This window comes from Phacochoerus africanus, chromosome 1, assembly GCF_016906955.1.
Source record: "Phacochoerus africanus isolate WHEZ1 chromosome 1, ROS_Pafr_v1, whole genome shotgun sequence".
Classification (NCBI taxonomy): domain Eukaryota; kingdom Metazoa; phylum Chordata; class Mammalia; order Artiodactyla; family Suidae; genus Phacochoerus; species Phacochoerus africanus.
The window spans coordinates 61,128,648-61,148,027 of NC_062544.1; the positions used below are offsets into that span (position 1 = coordinate 61,128,648).

The 19,380-nt window shown below is 38.8% G+C and overlaps 1 long non-coding RNA gene across 1 annotated transcript in view; it reads left to right on the plus strand.

Annotated features, from left to right (window-relative positions):
• Positions 1-19,380, plus strand: part of LOC125119908 (uncharacterized) — a 109,991-nt gene that overhangs the window by 34,870 nt on the left and 55,741 nt on the right. Inside the window, exon 2 of the long non-coding RNA XR_007133210.1 lies at positions 11,610-11,717. This is a non-coding gene — a long non-coding RNA (uncharacterized LOC125119908). The remainder of the gene's footprint in view (positions 1-11,609; positions 11,718-19,380) is intronic.

Genomic DNA, 19,380 nt, shown 5'->3' on the forward strand with positions numbered 1-19,380 from the left:
ACCTGAATTCACAGAGGGCATGGTCGCCCGACAACTCAGTCAATGAGCCCCTTTGGCTGTAGGGTGGCAAGGGCCAAGAGCTCCATCAAAGAAGCCTATGTGCTTTCAGCAACTCAGAAGATTCCAGTTGTTTTCAGCAGGCCCGAGAGGTTAAAATAAACAAATATGAAAATGCCAGATTGCCCTCTCATTTCTTCTCATACCTGATGCCAGCCAGGGCCAGGGCCGGACAGGCTGCCCCCAAAGAGACTGCGGTGGTGCCCGTGAGGCCCAGCCACACCGCCAGACCTGTCACTGCACTAAGTGCCTGCCTTTCACTCCCACTGTCCATTTCTACAAATACACGAAGTACCCATTACTGTGTAATTACCAAATGAGTAAAAGGCCCTCCAACCCTTTCTCCTGGCACAGATCTCACCCAGTGAAGGCTGCAGTTGGCAGCCTTTGGCTCCATGAACACTTTCAGCAGTGTGTGAACACAAAGCCTTGTGCCAAAAGCCCAGCAATTGTTTGTGTTTGCAACTGTCATTGGTTAGGATTCTCTCAACCTGTAGCAGTGCTGCCCAGTCCACGAGTGAGATCTCCAGGATGATGCTTGCAGGGCAAACACTCGTCCTCCTGTATGTCCTCAGCCTTTATGTCTTTGCACTTCTTTTTTCAAAGCTCAAAAACATGTTTGGCTGCAGGACAGCTCACAGAAAAGAGGCAGCTCACTGAGCGATTGTTCAAACCAAGGATCTTACTTAGAGGGCAGCTTCTGCCTCATAGTTAGGTCTCTCTTTCAGATGTGTAGATCTTCTGAATTGGAATGGAACTGAAAGAATTTTTAATGTTTACTGGTTCAAATTTTAAATGTCATCATTCAGTCTTTAGACTCTGAATTCAAGAGTACTGGTCTCCTTTTTGCCTATGATGAGAAGAAAAGTTGTATAAAATGTGTACAAATGTCTGCCCACCTCATGCATCAGTGGATGCACTGGACATGTGTCTGCACTGGATTTGCTATGTGAATGCATGTACAGATCTCAAAAGGGCAGGGGGGGGTGGTTAAAGCAGGATATCCCTGGACTGAGGGTAAGCGTTACAGTTCAGTCTCTGCTAATAATCCTCTCAAAAGTCACCAGTGATTTCCTCATTGCCCAATTCAATGGCCACTTCTCCATCCTTAGACTCCTTGATGTCTTGGTAGCATCTGATACCGTTGATCACCTGCCCCATCTTCCTTGAAACTCCTTTTGGCAAAAACAAATGAAAATCTGTGTCATCATGGTTCTTTCTGGTGGCTCTGATTTGTCTTTCCCTGGTCCACATCCTCCTTTCCTCACTAAACAACAGAACTCCCTGCTTGGGACTGTCCTGCCCTCATCTGTCTTCTCTGCTTTCTTTAGTCTCTCTTGGGGAAGTCTGTTCCCTTCCAAGACGGCAAATGTTGCCACTCTGAATGGTTCCCAAGAGGGAAGAGGCCCTGCCTCTGCTCTCAAATCATCTTTCTCAGCTCAACCGGGGTGTAATTCTGGTACCTCAAACTCAACTTGTGCATGATAGAATTCAACATGACCACCTAACTTACCCACAAGCCCAGCTTCCAGACCAGCTCTTGCTCTTGCATGCCCTGCTTATATTTGGGTTACCAGCATCTGTCTAACCACTTGAGCTTAAAACTCCAGAATTACCTTTGGCTCTCTCCCATTGCTCCTTCATATGGAACAGTTAGTGAATCTACCCATCTGCTCCCCCAAAAGCTTTGTGTGATTTTTCCTTCATTCCCTCTGCCACTACACTGGTCAAGATTTTATTATCCTCACCAAGAGTATTGCTAGGCTCTCTAAGAATTTCACGGCTCTCTTCTCTCTATGTTCCATTCCAGCCTATGCATTACACTCAGATTAATCACCCCATAACACAGTTTTTATTATATTACTCCTCACCCCCAAAGTCAATGGCTCCAATGCTGATACAATAAAATCCAAAATCCTTAGCCTAAAATTAAGATCACTCCAGGATCTGGCCACTAGCCATTCTGTATTCAGCCAAATGGAATTTTCCAGTATTCACTAGAAACATTTAACATTTCTGTCTGTGTTTGTGTTGTTCCCACTATCTAGAATCCCTCCCCCAGTCTCTTTGTGTTCAGATTTATAGGCTTTTTAAGACTTGGTGTAAGAAACATCTTCTCCTTGATTATTCTTCCAATATCTCCTTCCCCCAGCCCAGCACAACACAGAGATTACTTACCTAGATTCTCAGTGATTTATCTGTAGCTTCATATGATATGTTCTACCAGAGATTCAAACACACACATACAAACATATGAAAAAATCTGTTTCTTATCTAGACTAAACACCCCTTTAAAGTAGGGTTCATATCTTACTCATCATTAGAGACTGAAAGTGAATACCCCAAAATTCATATATTGAGCCCTAATCCTCCCCCATGTGATGGTATTTGGAGATGGAGCCTTTGGGAGGCAGTTAGGGTTAGATGAGGTCACTGAGCTGGGGCTTTCATAATGGGGTTAGTGCCCTTATAAGAGACATGAGAGAGCATGTTTTTCTGTTTCTCTCTCTCCCTCCCCCATATCTATATACAAATACATGTTTGTATATTTTAGATATTAAGCCCTTTTCAGTTGCATCATTTGCAACTATTCTCTCCCATTCTGTAAGTTGTCTTTTTGTTTTTTAATGGTTTCCTTTGCTGTGAAAAAGCTTGTCGGTTTAGTTGGGTCCCATTGGTTTATTTTTGCTTTTATTTCTGTGGCCTTGGGAGACTGACCTGAGAAAACACTTGTAAGGCTGATGTCAGAGAATGTTTTGCCTATGTTCTCTTCTAGGAGTTTGATGGTGTCTTATGTTTAATTTAAGTCTTTAAGCCATTTCGAGTTTATTTTTGTGCATGGTGTGAGAGTGTGTCCCAATTTCATTGATTTACATGTGGCTGCCCAGTTTTCCCAGCACCACTTGCTGAAATGAGAATTCTCATTCTTGTTACCCAGCCCACAGAGACAGTCACTAGAGAGAAATTCTGTCTTTCACTCAATTCATTACAACATATAATTTGTTTAAGCACTGTGCTAAGTCCTAAGCATGGAGTGATAAATAAATCCAGTATTTTCTTGCCTTCATGGGCCTTAAATATATACTCTTTTTTTCATCAAATTACAAATTTCTGTAGGGCAGGATCTGAGTCTTAACTCTCTTTGAATGACATAATGTACTGAATTATTCAGTAGGTACTTAACTTTGTTATTGCTGACAAATGTCCTCAATTATCCTATGTGGAAGTGGTGGTTGCTAAACCCTGACTCCTAGAAGCTGATACTTATGAAGCGAGTGTTCCTAATCCAAAGGACAAGAATAGGCAGGACCAGCTTCATGGTTGTGTGATCCATGCAGTTACACAGAGCCCTGAGCTCAGAAGGACCCTGTATTTGGTTTACTGCTCTGCAGTTACCATCTTGAAATTTTAAATAAATTTTTAACAAGGAACCCCACCAGTTATATAACCTGCCCTGAGAACAGAGTTGGGGATGGCAGCCAATATAACTTTAATGTCATTACCATGAGTTTGCCAGAAGGTGCCTCTTCTGTATGTATTTAGTTCTACTCAAATGCAGAAAAACAGCAGGGTTTAGTTTGAAAGACATCTCCATATTTTAAGTTATCTACATTCTGTGGTGCCTAACACAGTGTTCTATTTCAAAATCCAATAGAAATAACCATGGCTCTTAGATAATAATGTCATGTTTGTTCACCTAGACTACTGGTATTTTTAGGTTCAGTATGGCAGTGGTTCCTAAAGTGTGGTCCCAAACCAACAGCATCAGTGTGACCTGGGAGCTTCTTAGAAATGCAAGTTCTTGGGCCCCACCCCAGACTTAATGAGTCAGAAGCTGAGACCCAGGTATCTGTGTTTTAACAAGCCCTTCAGAGGATTCTGGTATATGATGAAAACTGGCAACCACTGGGTTATAGCATTGTTGGCCCCTTGAGAGTACAGTCTGTCTCCTACTACTGTTTTCTCAGCCAGGTGGGGATTATTTCATATAGACACACACACACACACACACACACCCCATTGAAGGACAACTGAGAGAGATTTGGCTTAGAAAACTGCTTTAATGAGTTGGTATGAATAGAGGGGAAAACAGCAGAACTGATTTTTTTTTCTTGAGCAACAGATTTGTTTATTCTTCTCCTTTGAAGTCTGAGCCAAAAAATAAGAGCACAGACATATTTTGAAGATAGCACCATAGAGTCCTGTTCCTGAGAGACCTTAGATCATAAGTTCCCACCCCCAATTTTACAGATGAGACAGTCAAGGCCCAGAGAGATGAACTTGCCAAAGGTCACCCAATTCCCAACCCCACTGCCATCCCCCAGCCCCAGCATTCCCTAAAAGAGAAAGGTTTGTTAAAGGAAAATTCAGAATCACCTTGCTGATCATTTGGTTCCTTTCATGGCTGGGCACTTAGGGAAGGAGCCATTCTATTCAGAAGCTCTAATAATGGCACTGCCACTGTGCATTCATTTCCTGTCTACTTGTAGGCAGTTTGATTTCAGAACATATATAATTTTTTATTTTTTAATTTAATCATTTATTTATTTATTTTTTAGGGCCGCATCCAAGGCATGGAAGTTCCCAGGCTAGGGGTCAAATTGGAGCTGCAGTTGCTGGTCTACACCATAGCCACAGCAACACAGGATCTGAGCCACATCTGCGACCTATACCACAACTCACGGCAACTCCAGATCCTTTAACCAACTGTGCAGGGCCACGGATCAGACCCGTGTCTTCATGAATACTAGTCAGGTTCATTACCGCTAAGCCACAGTGGGAACTCCAGAACACATACATAATTTTAGAGACAGGCTTCTTCAAATTTTTGGCTTTTCCTTTACAGTGAGTCGGGGCGACAAGACAGACCAGACAGTGGCCAGATATGTCATTGATGACCAACTCTCACCCTTTGGGAAGAAGATGAGCCCTGCTTGTAGGTGGCCGTGCTCAGCTCCAAGCCGCTTTTCTCCACACCTGGTTCTCATTTGTAACACCGAAACCATTTCATGCTTATTAAGCATCATCTGGTCCCAATTTTTAAACCACAAGTTTGGCCTGGTTTGTTTTTAATAAGCGGTTACAACAGAGTCCACCTTTTCAGTGTGATGATGTCTCTTAAACCCAGCTATTGGCATCTTGGAAATTTAGATTAATATGGCTGTTATAGGAGTTAAAAACATGAAGAACACAAATCCTGAAATTTCTGATGCTATCCTGCCTAGATATGACACAGATTTATTTTCAACACTTGTATTTGAAGAAAAGGATGATCATGTTTAAAGGAAACTGTGTAATGGTCTTTAGTTTTGCACGGTAGAACTCATCTCAATTTTTCTTTCCCAATTTTGAGTTTAAAGATTTTATGTAAGATTATTTTGGAGGGATAAAGTCAATAGAACTCTTCATCATTGCTCAATTTCTGTTTCTTAGTACTTTGCAATTGGTATCACTTAGGTTTTTGACAGCCAATGATTCTTTATGTGGTATTTTGTCACTGTACTTAGCCAACAAATGAGACCAGAGTTAAGACATTCATCTTCTTTTAAGAAGAGAAAGTCAGGAATCTGTTAGTTCCAAGTTAAATATAATTGTAAATAACAAGGTTTAAAAAGGATATGTAACTGATAGTTAAATTTTAACAGGATTTCCAGCTTTCTTTATAATGCATTTTTAAATACCCATTGCCTGGTATTAAACACTAATAACCCTTCGTGTATTGGGCAGGGATATTTTAAATCTAGCATGTTAAATTCCTTGTTGTTAAGTTAGCGTCACAGGTTTGGACGAGTGTCTGAAGCCATCTCAGTTCTCTTTCTTTAAATCAAAGGCCAACCTGGATTGGTGCAAATGTCGTTCTTCTAAAAAAAGTAGAATGTGCATTTCTACATTCTCCTACCTTCAGGAGAAGTAGCCCTCATATGAATGACCAATAACAGTATAAATCCTCTTCCTGTGTCTGATGCATGAAAGCTTCATCTCTTGGGTTACAGATTGAACAAGTGACTAAATGAATATATTGAACACATACCTACCATAGTGATACATCCTTAAAGTTCAAATTTTAGTTTTTTAAATAAGAATGAGAGAAAGGTAGAGAAATCATATGAATAGTGATATGAATTTCTATGTTATTCCTAAGGACTGTCTCAAAATTAATATTACCATTCATTAGTGATATAATAATTGAATTTGTTATTTGGATTATATACCCTAGTTATCATTGCAGTAATTCCTACAGATAAGGGATTTTTTTCCTTCAGTTTTTATGAATTTTTATATTTTTCTCACAGCTGACCTCTTAATATATTTTCTTATGGTCAGTATAGAAATTGTATTTTCCTTTCCCAGTGAGTTGCACTAGTTAGTGGAAGGATATAGGAGCTTTATGAATGTCCAGTAACATGTTTTCATTTTTGTTCCCTTTGGAAGTCTGAGTTCATGGCTAAAAGAGATCACAAGAAAGTTGCTTTTTTACATCATCTGTCCATCCTTTAATATTTCTTTTTTTTTTTTATGGCCACACCTGCAGCATATGAAAGTTCCCAGGCCAGGAATTGAATCCAAGCCACAGGGGCAACCTATGCCAAAGCTGCAGCAACACCTGATCCTTTAACCCACTGCACCAGGCCAGGGGTTGAATCTGTGCCTCCATAGCATACCTGAGCTACTGCAATCGAATTCTTAACCCACTACACCACAGTGGAAACTCCCATCACTTAATATTTTAAAATTCCAGATTAGCAAATCAAAAAGACCAAAGAAAGATTATTACTTATAATGATCAACTTTGTGATAGACTCATCTATCAATACTGTCAGTTATTACCCTAAAGTGTCAGTTAAACTCTTGAATCTCTACATAAAGTATATTTCTGCTATCTCCCTTTATACTTTTAGTTTTTGACATTAAAGGCATTACTTATCTCTAGGGTATATATATGTTTTCAAAACCATTTTTTTCTTTCAGTATTCACCATACCTCTCAGGGTGACTTTAATCTTATTAAGAGATGGAACTGCCCTCCTTTGGGAAGGATTCAGACTCTAGATCTTAGTTCTCATAAAATCTGCTCTCTTCTACATCAACTGTATCTTTCAGGAAAACCCTAAATCTTCATGCATCTCACATATTAGTGGCCAAATTAAAGGATATCGATTCAGCTCACAAGCTCAAATATTTTTATTTAACTTAGAAAGAATCAGATTTAAAACAAAGTTGTGGGGAAAAAGCTATGTTAAAATATCTTCTCAAACAATAAGACGACTTCTGATATTTCCATTGGCAGACTCACCTTTTTTTTTTTTTTTTTAACTGACCCTTCTTGGTGTCTTACAGCCTTGTAAGCACATAGGGCTTTTCTATCATCTCATTTGACTACAGTCTAGTTCTGTAATTTATAAACACAACATGCTATAATGGTTAGGTGCCCTAAAACTGATTGCTCTGATTTAGCTCTGATTACTTCCTTGAAATTGAGCAAATTACCTAACCTTGCTGAGCTCAGTTTTCTCATCATAAGGTAAGAGTAATACTGTTACTATGAAAACTGTAAGATGCTGATAAAAAAAATCAAAGATGACACAAGCAGATGGAAAGATATACCATGTTCTCGGATTAGAAGATTCAATATTGTCAAAACAACTATACTACCCAAGGCAATCTACCAATTCAATGCAATCCCTATCAAATTACCAATTTTTCTATAGAACTAGAACAAAAAAAAATTTAATTTGTCTAAAAGCGCAAAAGACCCTGAATAGCCAAAGCAATCCTGAGAAAGAAAATCAGAGCTAGAGGAATCAGGCTCCCTGACTTCAGACTGTACTACAAAGCCACAGCAATCAAAACAGTATGGTACTGGCATCCAAACAGAAATATAGATCAATGGAACAGGATAGAAGGCCCAGAAATAAATTCACATACCTATGGTCAATTAATCTACAACAAAGGAGGCAAGAATATACAGTGAAGAAAGGACAGTCTCTTCAATAAGTGGTGCTGGGAAAACTGGACAGCTACATGTAAAACAGTGAAATTAGAACACTAACACCATATACAAAAATAAACTAAAAATGGATTAAAGACTTAAATGTAAGAATGAACACTATAAAACTCTTAGAGGAAAACATAGGCAGAACACTTTGGTATAAATTGCAGCAGTATCTTTTTGGATCCACCTCCTAGACTAATGAAAATAAAAACAAAAATAAACAAATGGGACCTAATTAAACTTAAAAGCTTTGGCATAGCAAAGGGAACCATAAACAAAACAGAATGGGAGAAAGTATTTGCAAGTGAAGCAACTGACAAGGAATTAATCTCCAAAATATACAAACAACACATGCAACTCACTACCAAAAAAGCAAACAACCCAATCAAAAAATGGGCAGAAGATCTAAATAAACATTTCTCCAAAGACATACAGATGGCCAAAAAAGCATACAAAATCATGGTCAACATCACTAATTATTAGAGAAATGTAAATTGAAACTGCAGTAAGGTTTCACCTTGTGATAGAATGGCCGTCATCAAAAAGTCTACAAAAAATAAATCCTGGAGAGAGTGTGGAGAAAAGGGAACCCTCCTACACTGTTGACGGAAATGTAAGTTAGTACAACTACTATGGAGAACAGCATGGAGGTTCCTTTAAAAACTGAAAACAGAGCTATCATTTGATCCAGCAATCCCACTCCTGGGCATCTATCCAGAGAAAACCATAATTCAGAAAGGTATATGCACCCCAGTGTTCATTGCAGCACTGTTTACAATAGCCAAGACATGAAAGCAACCTAAATGTCCATTGACAGAGGAATGGATAAAGAAGATGTGGTATGTATACATGATAGAATATTAGCCATAAGAAAGAATGAAATAATGCCATTTGTAGCAACATGGATAGACCTAGAGATTATCAGACTAAGTGAAGTCAAACAGAGAAAAACAAAGCAATACGATGTCATGTATATATATATATATATATATATATATATATATATATATATAGAATCTAATAAAATGATACAAAAAAGTTATTTATTAAACAGAAACAGGAGTTCCCGTTGTGGCACAGCAGAAACAAATCCAACTGGGAACCATGAGGTTGCAGATTTGATCCCTGGCCTTGCTCAGTGGGTTAAGGATTTGGCATTGCTGTGAGCTGTGGTGTAGTTTGCAGATGCAGCTTAGATAAGGTGTTGCTGTGGCTGTGGTGTAGGCTGGCAGCAACAGCTCCAAATAGACCCCTAGCCTGGGAACCTCCATATGCCTCAGTTGTGGCCCTAAAAAGACAAAAGACAAAAAAAAAAAAAAAACGGAACAAACTCACAGATTTTAAAACCAAACTTAGCATTATCAAAAGGGAAACTATGTATGAGGTGGATAAATTGGGAGAGTAATCCTCTTTATCCCATATAACCATTAAGAGAGTTAGATGGGGGAAATGCATAGATAACAGGGGCTACATCTGTTCAAGCTGAGCAAAATTTGGTCCATATATATATCTATGTGTGAATTTAGTCAATATGTATACTGGCTTTAACCATTTTGGTTTTTTCACTCAAACGTGTTTTGGAACTCTGCACATCTTGGTATAAAGAGATTGGCCTCCTACCTTTTAAACAATTGTATAATATTTCATAGTATAAATGCTCCAATTTGGTTTTATTTGTTTATGCTTTTGCTTTTATTTTTGATTCTTCCCCTGCAGATAGCCATTTAGGTTGCTGCCAATATTTTGACTATTACAACAACATTACAGTGAACCTCATACATAGTCCCGTATACGTTTGTGTGAGCATTTACTATGGTAAATGCTGATTTCTGGGGCATAAAGTATACACATTATACTTACTATATACACTTATATATACATATGCAGCATGAGCCTCAGCTGCAGCTTGTATTCAGCCCCTGGCCCAGCATCTTCCATATGCTGTGGATGCGGTCATTATTTAAAAAAAAAAAAAATAGGTAATATAAAACTGCTCTCCAGAAAGGCTCTTCAAAAATGCATTTCAACTCATCTTTAAAATATGCCAAATGTCATATAATTATCAAAAGTTTTAGACTGATAACGAACTAGGAATAGAAGGAATGTAGCTCAACATAATAAGAGCCATTTATGAAATGACTACACCTAGTATAATACTCAATTGAGAAAGACCAAAACCTTTTCCTATAAGAGAGCAAGGCAAAGATGCCTCTATTAAATATAGTATTGGAATTCCTAGCCAGAGCAATAAGACAAGACAAAGAAATAAAAAGCCTCCAAATGGGAAAGGAAGAAGGAAAATTATCTCTCTTCATAGATTACATGATCATATATGTAGAAAACCCCAAAGATTCCACAAAAAACCCTAAAGATTCCACACACACACAATAAACTAACCAATAAATACAGCAAAGTTTTAGGATACAAAATTAACATGCAAAAAATTGTTGCATTGCAATATACTGCTCATAATCCAAAAAGGAAACTAAGAAAGCAACTCCACTTATAATATCATCAAAAAGAATAAAAAACTTAGGAATATAAGCGTAACCAAGGAGGTGAAAGACATATACTGAAAACTATAAAACATTGCTCAAAAAAATTAAAGATATGTGGGAGTTCCCTCTGTGGTTCAGTGGTTAATGAACCTGACTAGGATCCAAGAGGATGCGGGTTCGATCCCTGGCCTCTCTCAGTGGGTTAAGGATCCAGCATTGCCATGATCTGTGGTGTAGGTTGCAGACATGGCTCAGATCTGGTGTTGCTTTGGCTGTGGCGTAGGCCAGCAGCTCCAGCTCTGATTTAACCCCTAGCCTGGGAACCTCCATAATGCTGCAGATGTGGCCCTAAAAAGCCAAAAAAAAAAAAAAAAAGGTGGAATGGTGGTTGCCTTGGGCTGAGGGAAGTAAGGAATAGGAAGTTATTATTTAATGGGTATAGAGTTTCAGTTTTTCAAGATGAAAAGTGTTCTAAAGTGGAAGGTGATGACATCAATGTCAATGAACTCAGTACCTCAGAAGTATTCACTTTAAAATGGTTAAGATGGTAATTTTTATGTTATGTGTATTTTACCACAAAAGAAAAAGATGGGCAAAGGACTTGAATAGACCTTTCTCCAAAGAAGTTATATAGAAGATCAATAAGCACATGAAAAGATTAAAAAGATGCTCAGGTTATTGGATAGCATAAACACTTTTTTAAGAGGATTTTTATTATCCCACTGATTTTATTGATTAATTGGAGAAAACTGGCAACTTCACAGTATTGAATCATTCCATCCATAAACATGGTATATAGCTCTTTTTTTCAGATCGTCTTTCATGTTCTTAAATAAAGTGCTACAGTTTTTTCAGTGTAGTTTTTCTTGCACACTTATTGCTCAACTTATTCCTAGGCACTTTAGAGTTTTTGCTATTATGAATGAGGTATTTTTCTATTATATTTTCTAATTGATTATCACTGGTACGTATTGCTTTTTATATGTTTTACTTGTTCTCCTAGTAACTCACTATATTCCCTTATTAGTTCTAACTGTTTAATGTTTATCTTGGTGTTTCTAGATGGACAGTAACACTGAAGGTCTCACAAAACTGCAATCAAGGTATCAGCAGGCTTCATTCTTATTTGGAGGCTTAACTAAAGAAGAATCTGTTTGCATTCTCACTCAGGTTGGTAGAATTTATTTCCTTGTATTTATAGAACTGAGGCTAAAGCTGTAATTCAAAAAGATGCATGCACCCCTATGTTCACTGCAGAACTATTCACAATAGCCAAGACGTGGAAACAACCTCAATGGCCACTGACATATGAACAGATTAGGAAGATGTGGTACATTTAGACAGTGGAACACTACTCAGCCATTAAAAAAGAATGAAATAATGCCATTTTCAGCAACATGGATATAACTAGAGATTGTCTTAGAGATACTAAGTAAAGTATGCCAGAAAGAGAAAGGCAGATACCACATGATATCACTTTTATGTGGAATCTAAAATATGGCACAAATGAACCTATCTAAAAAACAGAAACGAACTCACAGATATGGAGAACAGACTTGCGGTTGCCAGGGAGGAGGGAAGAGGTAGTGGGATGGACTGGGAGTTTGGGGTTAGTAGATGCATAGAACTACATTTAGAATGGATAAGCAATTTGTTCCTATTGTATAGCACAAGGAATTATATCCAGTCTCTTGGGATAGACCGAGATGGAAGACAGTATAAAAAAAAGGGATTATATGTATGTATGACTGGGTCACTTTGCTGTACTGTAGAAACTGGCACAGCATTGTAAATAAACTGTAATTTTTAAAATATCTTACAAAAACTAAAACTAAAAGTAAGTAAGAGGAAAGGGGTGAGGGCTGTAGCAAACTCAAGAACCCAGACCCCATGTACAGGGGGTAACTTTATGACATGAGGAAATGTGGTCTATTAAGACTAGAACTTTACTGGTTTATTTTTAAGAGAAGCTGGGGATCTGGAATTTTGCCTCCTGAATTGCAAGTGTTTGTTACTAGTTTTAATTAAAAAGTAAAAAGACTTTTGTAATAAAACATCTGTGAACAGGCTATCTATTGGTTTGCAAACTTTAAAAAACTGCCTTTCCCAGAATAAGTTTTGAGCAGCCAGGGGGCAGCATGAGGGTGTAGAGTGTCATTGGAAGATGAAATGGATAGAATGGAAGGCAAGCTTAGCCCACTTAGCAGTTTTGCCCAGAGTGCAGACACAGGAAGCAGGGAGGTCCAGCTCTCACGTTGCAGAGCAAGGGCCCAGAGGCTGGAGGAGGATGAGGTAAGGCTCCTCTGTTGGTGCACATTCCATCTTCTCCAGGCATCCCTGGGGAGGGCACATTCCTCATGGTCAAGTGGCAGAGCTGTTGATTTAAAAGATTCTTAGAATATTCTATTCAGTACCCCAGTGGGGTTTTCTTGCCTTGGAAACATTATATCTAGGCTGCGCCTTGTCTGTGAGACCTCCATAAAAGTGAGTGGGAAGACCATCATGATTCTAGACCCTACGCAGTTTCCCGGAGCCTGGCACATTCCCTCAGGTCCCTTCCCAGAAGAGTACCAGTCACACTGTTACAGCAGGCAGAAAGTTAGGCACGAGCAGAGAAGGGGTGCTTGGGGCCAGATGGCAGGAAACCACACATCATGCAAACAGAAGGGTCCATGGGTAGATAAAGAACCTACAGACTAGTAGGAAACTATGCCTTTTGGGGTGATAAGTGCCCTGGGCACAGACAAAGACAGGTGGAAAAGGGCGTGAATCGCCCATGTCCTGATGTAACCTGTTGCTCATTATGCCCTAATGAGGGGCATAAATAAAGTTATAATAAAATTAGCTATGCAGATAAGAAGTACCCATCATACACTGACGCCATGACACTTCTGATAAACTAAATAAGGACAAAAACCCCTCTTCCTTTTGGGAAGGTGAAGGTGGAGTAAAAATTAAGGAATATGACCCTCAAACCCTACCTTCCCAGTGAAGATCCCGCCCATAAAATTAGATACCCCATATAATTGGTGTGCCAAAAAACTCGGGGCAGCTGCTCACCTCTCCTTAAGAGGTGTATTTCTCATTTAAATAAATCCTCAATTTTCTTTCTCAATTTCCATCTCTTTTCTGAATTCTTTCTGTGACCAGACCAGCACCTGACCTTGGGGAACAACACCAGTCACAAGCTAATTCTCCATTCCACAAATTTTAGCTTCTACAGAAAATCGGAAGGTTAACTTATCATAGAGTGAATCTCCACTTTTTCAATGAAGTTTTAAAATACTTGCAAAATTACCTACAATTATGTCTCGAAAATATAAGTAACTAGTCAATAAGCCCATCTTTCCTTGAATGTAGCTAGCTCCCTGAGACTCTTTAGAGAGTTGGATTACACACCAGATGAGAGATGATGAGGAATGCAAAGAGAAGGTTTCCTTAGATCCAGGTATCAGAAAGAGTCACCTGATTCAGAGATTTGACTGCAAATTATGAAAGGAAATATTGGGCCTAGATGTGATCAGCTGCTTCTCTCTTTGGGGGACCAGTTACCATATCAAAGCCTACCTGGACGAGCTGTTGGCATGCATGTTTTGAAAAATCTTCTCTCCTACTTCTAATATCCTCTCTCCCTACCACCCTACAAAAAGTCCAGCTGAGAATCCCTGTGGTAAAGGGAAAGAGAGATGAAAAAGTCATCCTGGGATAGCAAGGCTATGAATTGGCCAGACTGAACACAAAGCCAAGATTGAAATTACCCCCAGGAAAGATGTGAAAAGGTCCTTTACAGTTTCCTACAACCTCATTGTGACTTGGTTGCATTCTGATAGTTCCCTGGGGAGATGATAAATAGATAAAGTGATTTACAGAGCAATGCTTCTATTGTTCCCCTACTGCACAAGGCTTCTCAGAGATGGTGCCCTGGAGCTATAACCCTAATTCGTTTTTAACATTCACAACCAACACAATAGTGCTTGCAGATAAAGACCCCAGAGATTTTGTGCTACTTTCTCAATGAAAACAAAAATTGAGGCTATGCTAAATTCTCCTGCAGAACAGAGCATAGCATAATGCATTCCATTGTACATTTATTCCCTTGACTGTGGGCAATTGGAATAGTCCCCAACATGTGCATCCTCTGCTCCACTCTTCTCCCCCCATGCCACCTTCCTACTCCAGTGCATTCCAGACAATAACTCACCAATGTTCTGTCCCTACTGCCTCTGTGCATACTCCCATCCCGCTGGCTCAGGGCAGCAGCAGCTCTCTTGTTAATGACACTCTTTGTGCATTCCCCTTCTCTCAGCCTCAGCTGCATTCTCTCATTCAATCCTCACACCAATCATGTTGTTCTTAGTTTTAACCACTGTGTGTTTTAAGGGGACTTGTTTGTTTGTTTCTTTTGGGGGGGTGTTTGTTTTGCTTTGTTTTGGTCTTTTTAGGGCTACACCCACAGCCTATGGAGGTTCCCAAGCAAGGGATGGAATCAGAGCTGTAGCAACCTGCCTACACCACAGCCACGGCAGCAATGCCAGATCCTTAACCCACTGAGCATGGCCAGGGATTGAAACTGCATCCTCAGGGATGCTAGTCAGATGCAGTTCCCCTGAGCCACAACGGGAACTCCTGTTTGTTTTTTATTCAATATAATTGGCATATAATATTACTATTCGTTTCACTTATATAACATAGTGATTCAATATTTTTATACATTAAAAAATTATCACTGCGATAAGTCTAGTTACCGTCTTTTGCCATACAAAGCTATTAAATATATTTAATATATGTTCATATAATAAGAACATCCAATATGTAAGTAATATAAAAAGATTATTGGCTGTTTTCCCTGTACACTACATCCCCTCGGCTAGTTTTTTTTTTTTTTTTATGGAAGTTTGGATTAAGATTACCTTTTAATCCCCTTTACCTATTTTACCCATCCCCCTTCCTACCTCCCCTATGGCAACCACCAGTTTGTTCTCTGTATCTATGCTTAGTTCTATTTTGTTTTGTTTATTCATTTGTTTTGATGTCTTAGATTCCACATATAAGTGAAATCATTAGATATTTGTCTTTCTCTAACTTATTTCACTTGACCTAATACCCTCTAGGTCTATCCATCTTATCCCAAATGGCAAGATTTCATTCTTTTTTATGTCTGAGTAATATTCCATTGCATATATATACCACATCTTCTTTTCATCTATTGATGGGCACTTAGGTTGCTTCCATATCTTGGCAATTGTAAATAATACTGCAGTGAACATTGGGGTACATATATCTTTTTGAATTAGTGTTGTTATTTTCTTTGGATAAATATCCAGAAGTAGAATTCTTGGATCAATGGTAGTAGTATTTTTAAGTTTTTGAGGGAACTCCATGCTATTTTCCATAATACTCGTACCAGTTCTCATCCCCATCAGTGGCGCGTAAGGGTTCCCTTTTCTCTATATCCTGACTAATATATGTTTTTTGTTTTGTTTTGTTTTGTTTTTTCGTCTTTTTGCTATTTCTTTGGGCCGCTCCCGCGGCATATGGGGGTTCCCAGGCTAGGGGTCGAATCAAAGCTGTAGCCGCCAGCCTACACCAGAGCCACAGCAACGCATGATGCGAGCCGCATCTGCAACCTACACCACAGCTCACAGCAACGCTGGATCGTTAACCTACTGAGCAAGGGCAGGGACTGAACCCGCAACCTCATGGTTCCTAGTCAGATTCGTTAACCACTGCGCCACGATGGGAACTCCCTAATATATGTCATGGTCTTTTTGATGACAGCCATTCTGACAGCTGTGAAGTGGTATCTCATTCTGGTTTTGATTTGCATTTCCCTGATGATTAGTGATGTTGAATATCTTTTCATGGGTCTGTTGACTATCTGTAAAGCTTCTTTGGAAAAATGTCTATTTAGGTCCCCTGCCCATTTTTAAATTGGATTGTTTGGTTTTCTGATATTGAATTGTATGAGTTCTTTATATATTTTGGATATTAACTCCTTATCAGACATCACTTGCAAATATCTTCTCCCATTTTGTAGGTTTCCTTTTCATTTTATTGATGGTTTCCTTTGCTGTCAAAAGCTTTTTAGTTCAGTGTAGTCCCATTCATTTATTTTTTCTTTTGTTGCCCTTGTCTAAGGATACAGATCCAAAAAAAAAATATTGCTAAGACTGATGTTAAAGGGTATACTTTCTGGAACTCCCATCATGGCTCAGTGGTTAACGAATCCGACTAGGAACCATGAGGTTGCAGGTTCGATCCCTGGCCTCGCTCAGTGGGTTAAGGATCCGGTGTTGCCATGAGCTGTGGTGTAGGTTGCAGATGCGGCTCAGATCCCAAGTTGCTGTGGCTGTGGTGTAGGCTGGGGCTACAGCTCTGATTGGACTCCTGGCCTGGGAACCTCCATATGCTATGTGTGCAGGCCTAGAAAAGACAAAAAAAAAAAAGTATACTTTTTATGTTTTCTTGTAGGATTTTTATGGTTTTGATGTTACATTTAAGTATTTAGTCCATTTTGAGTTTATTTTTGTACTGGATATAAGAAAGTAGTACAGATTCATTCCTTTGCATGTAGCTATCCATTTCTTCCAGCACAATTTATTGAAGAGATTGTCTTTTACCTATTGTATATTCTTGCCTCCTTTGTCATAAATTAGTTGGTCATATGTATATGGGTTTATTACTGGGCTCTCTATTCTGTTCTATTGATCTATGTGTCTTTTTGTGCCAGTACCATACTGTTTTGGTTACTGTAGCTTTGTGGTATGGTTTTAAATCAGGGATCATGATATACCAGCTTTGTTTCCTTCTTTCTTAAGATTGTTTTAGCTATTTGGGGTCTTTTGTGGTATGCAAATTTCAGGATTATTCTAGTTTTGTAGAAAATGCCATTGATATTTTGATAGGGATTGTGTTAAATCTATAGATTGCTTTGGTAGTATGGACATTTTAACAATATTGAGTCTTCCAGTCACAACCATTAATTTGTCTTGTCTTCAGTATCTTTCATTAATATCTTATAGTTTTCAGAGTACATGTTTTGCTTCCTTGGTTAAATTTATTCCTAAGTATTTTATTCTTTTTGATACAATTGTAAGAGTAAATGGGATTGTTCTTATTTATTTCTTATTAAAGCATAGTTGATTTACAATGGTATGCCAATTTCTGCTATATAGCAAAGTGAATCAGTTACAAAATACATCACAATACATACATTCTTTATGTCTTTTTTTTTTTGTCTTTTTAGGGCCACACCCATGGCATATGGAAGTTCCCAGGCTAGGGGTTGAATCAGAGCTGTAGCTGCTGGCCTACACCACAGCCATAGCAATGCCAGCTCTGAGCCACATCTGTGACCTACATCACAGCTCATGGCAATGCCAGATCCTTAACCCACTGAGCAAGGCCAAGGATCAGACCTGCATCCTCATGGGTACTAGTTGGGTTCATTAGTCACTGAGCCACAATGGGAATTCCTTTTCTTTTTTTTTTTTTATATTCCTTTCCATTATTGTTTATCCTAGGACACTGGATATAGTTCCCTGTGCTGTACAGTATGACCTCATTGTCTATCTATTCTAAATGTAATAGTTTGCATCTACTACTCCTAAACTTCCAGCCCATTCCTCTCCCTCCCTCCTCGCCCTTGGCAACCACAAGTCTGTTCTCTATGTCTGTGAGTCTGTTTCTGTTTTGTAGATAGGTTCATTTGTGCCATGTTTTAGATTCCACATAAAGTGATATCATATGGTATTTGTGTTTCTCTTTTGAAGTTTATTTCACTTAGTGTGATCATTTCTAGTTGCATTCATGTTCCCGCAAATGCCATTATTCCTTTTTTTTTTTTTAATGACTGAGTATTCTCCCATTGATATATGTACCACAACTTCTAATCCATTCATCTGTCGATGGACATTTAGGTTGTTTCCATGTCTCGGCTGCTGTAAATTGTGCTGCAGTTAATAGTGGAGTGTGTATATCCCTTTGAATCATTGTTTTGTCTGGGTATATGTCCAGGAGTGAGACTGCTAGATCATATGGGCTCCATTTTGGTTTTCTGAGGAACCTCCATGCTGTTTTCCAAGGTGGTTGCACTAACTTACATTCCTACCAACAGTGTTGGAAGGTTCTCTTTTCTACATTCCCTCTCCAGCATTTGTTATTTATAGACTTTTTAAAGACAGCTAATCTGACCAGTGTAAGGTGGTACCTCATTGTAGTTTTGATTTACATTTCTCAAATAATTAGTGATGTTTAACATGTTTTCATCTGCTTTTTAGCTATCTGTATGTCTCTTTGGAGAGATACCTATATAGGTCGTCTACTCATTTTTCTATTGGGTTGTTTTCTTGTCATTGTTGTTATATAGAGTTCTGTGAGTTGTTTGTATATTTTGAAGATTAAGCCCTTGTCAGTCACATCTTCGCAAATATTTTCTCACATTCCATAGATTGTCTTTTTGTTTTTTTATGGTTTCCTTTGCTGGGCAAAAACTTTTAAGTTTGATCAGGTCCCATTTGTTTTTGTTCGTTTTTTTTCAGGGGGTTGTTTTTTTGGTTTGTTTGTTTTGTTTTTTAGAGCCACACCCCATGGCAAATGAAATTTCCCAGGCTAGGGGTCATATTGGAGCTACAGCTGCTGGCCACAGCCACAGCAACATGGGACCTGAGACGCGTCTGTGACCTACACCACAGTTCAGGGCAACGCTGAATCCCCAACCTATTGAGCAAGCCAGTGATTGAACCCACATCTTCATGGATACTAGTCAGATTCATTTCTGCTGCACCACAAAGGGAACTCTTCCATTTGTTTATTTTTGGTTTTATTTGTATTG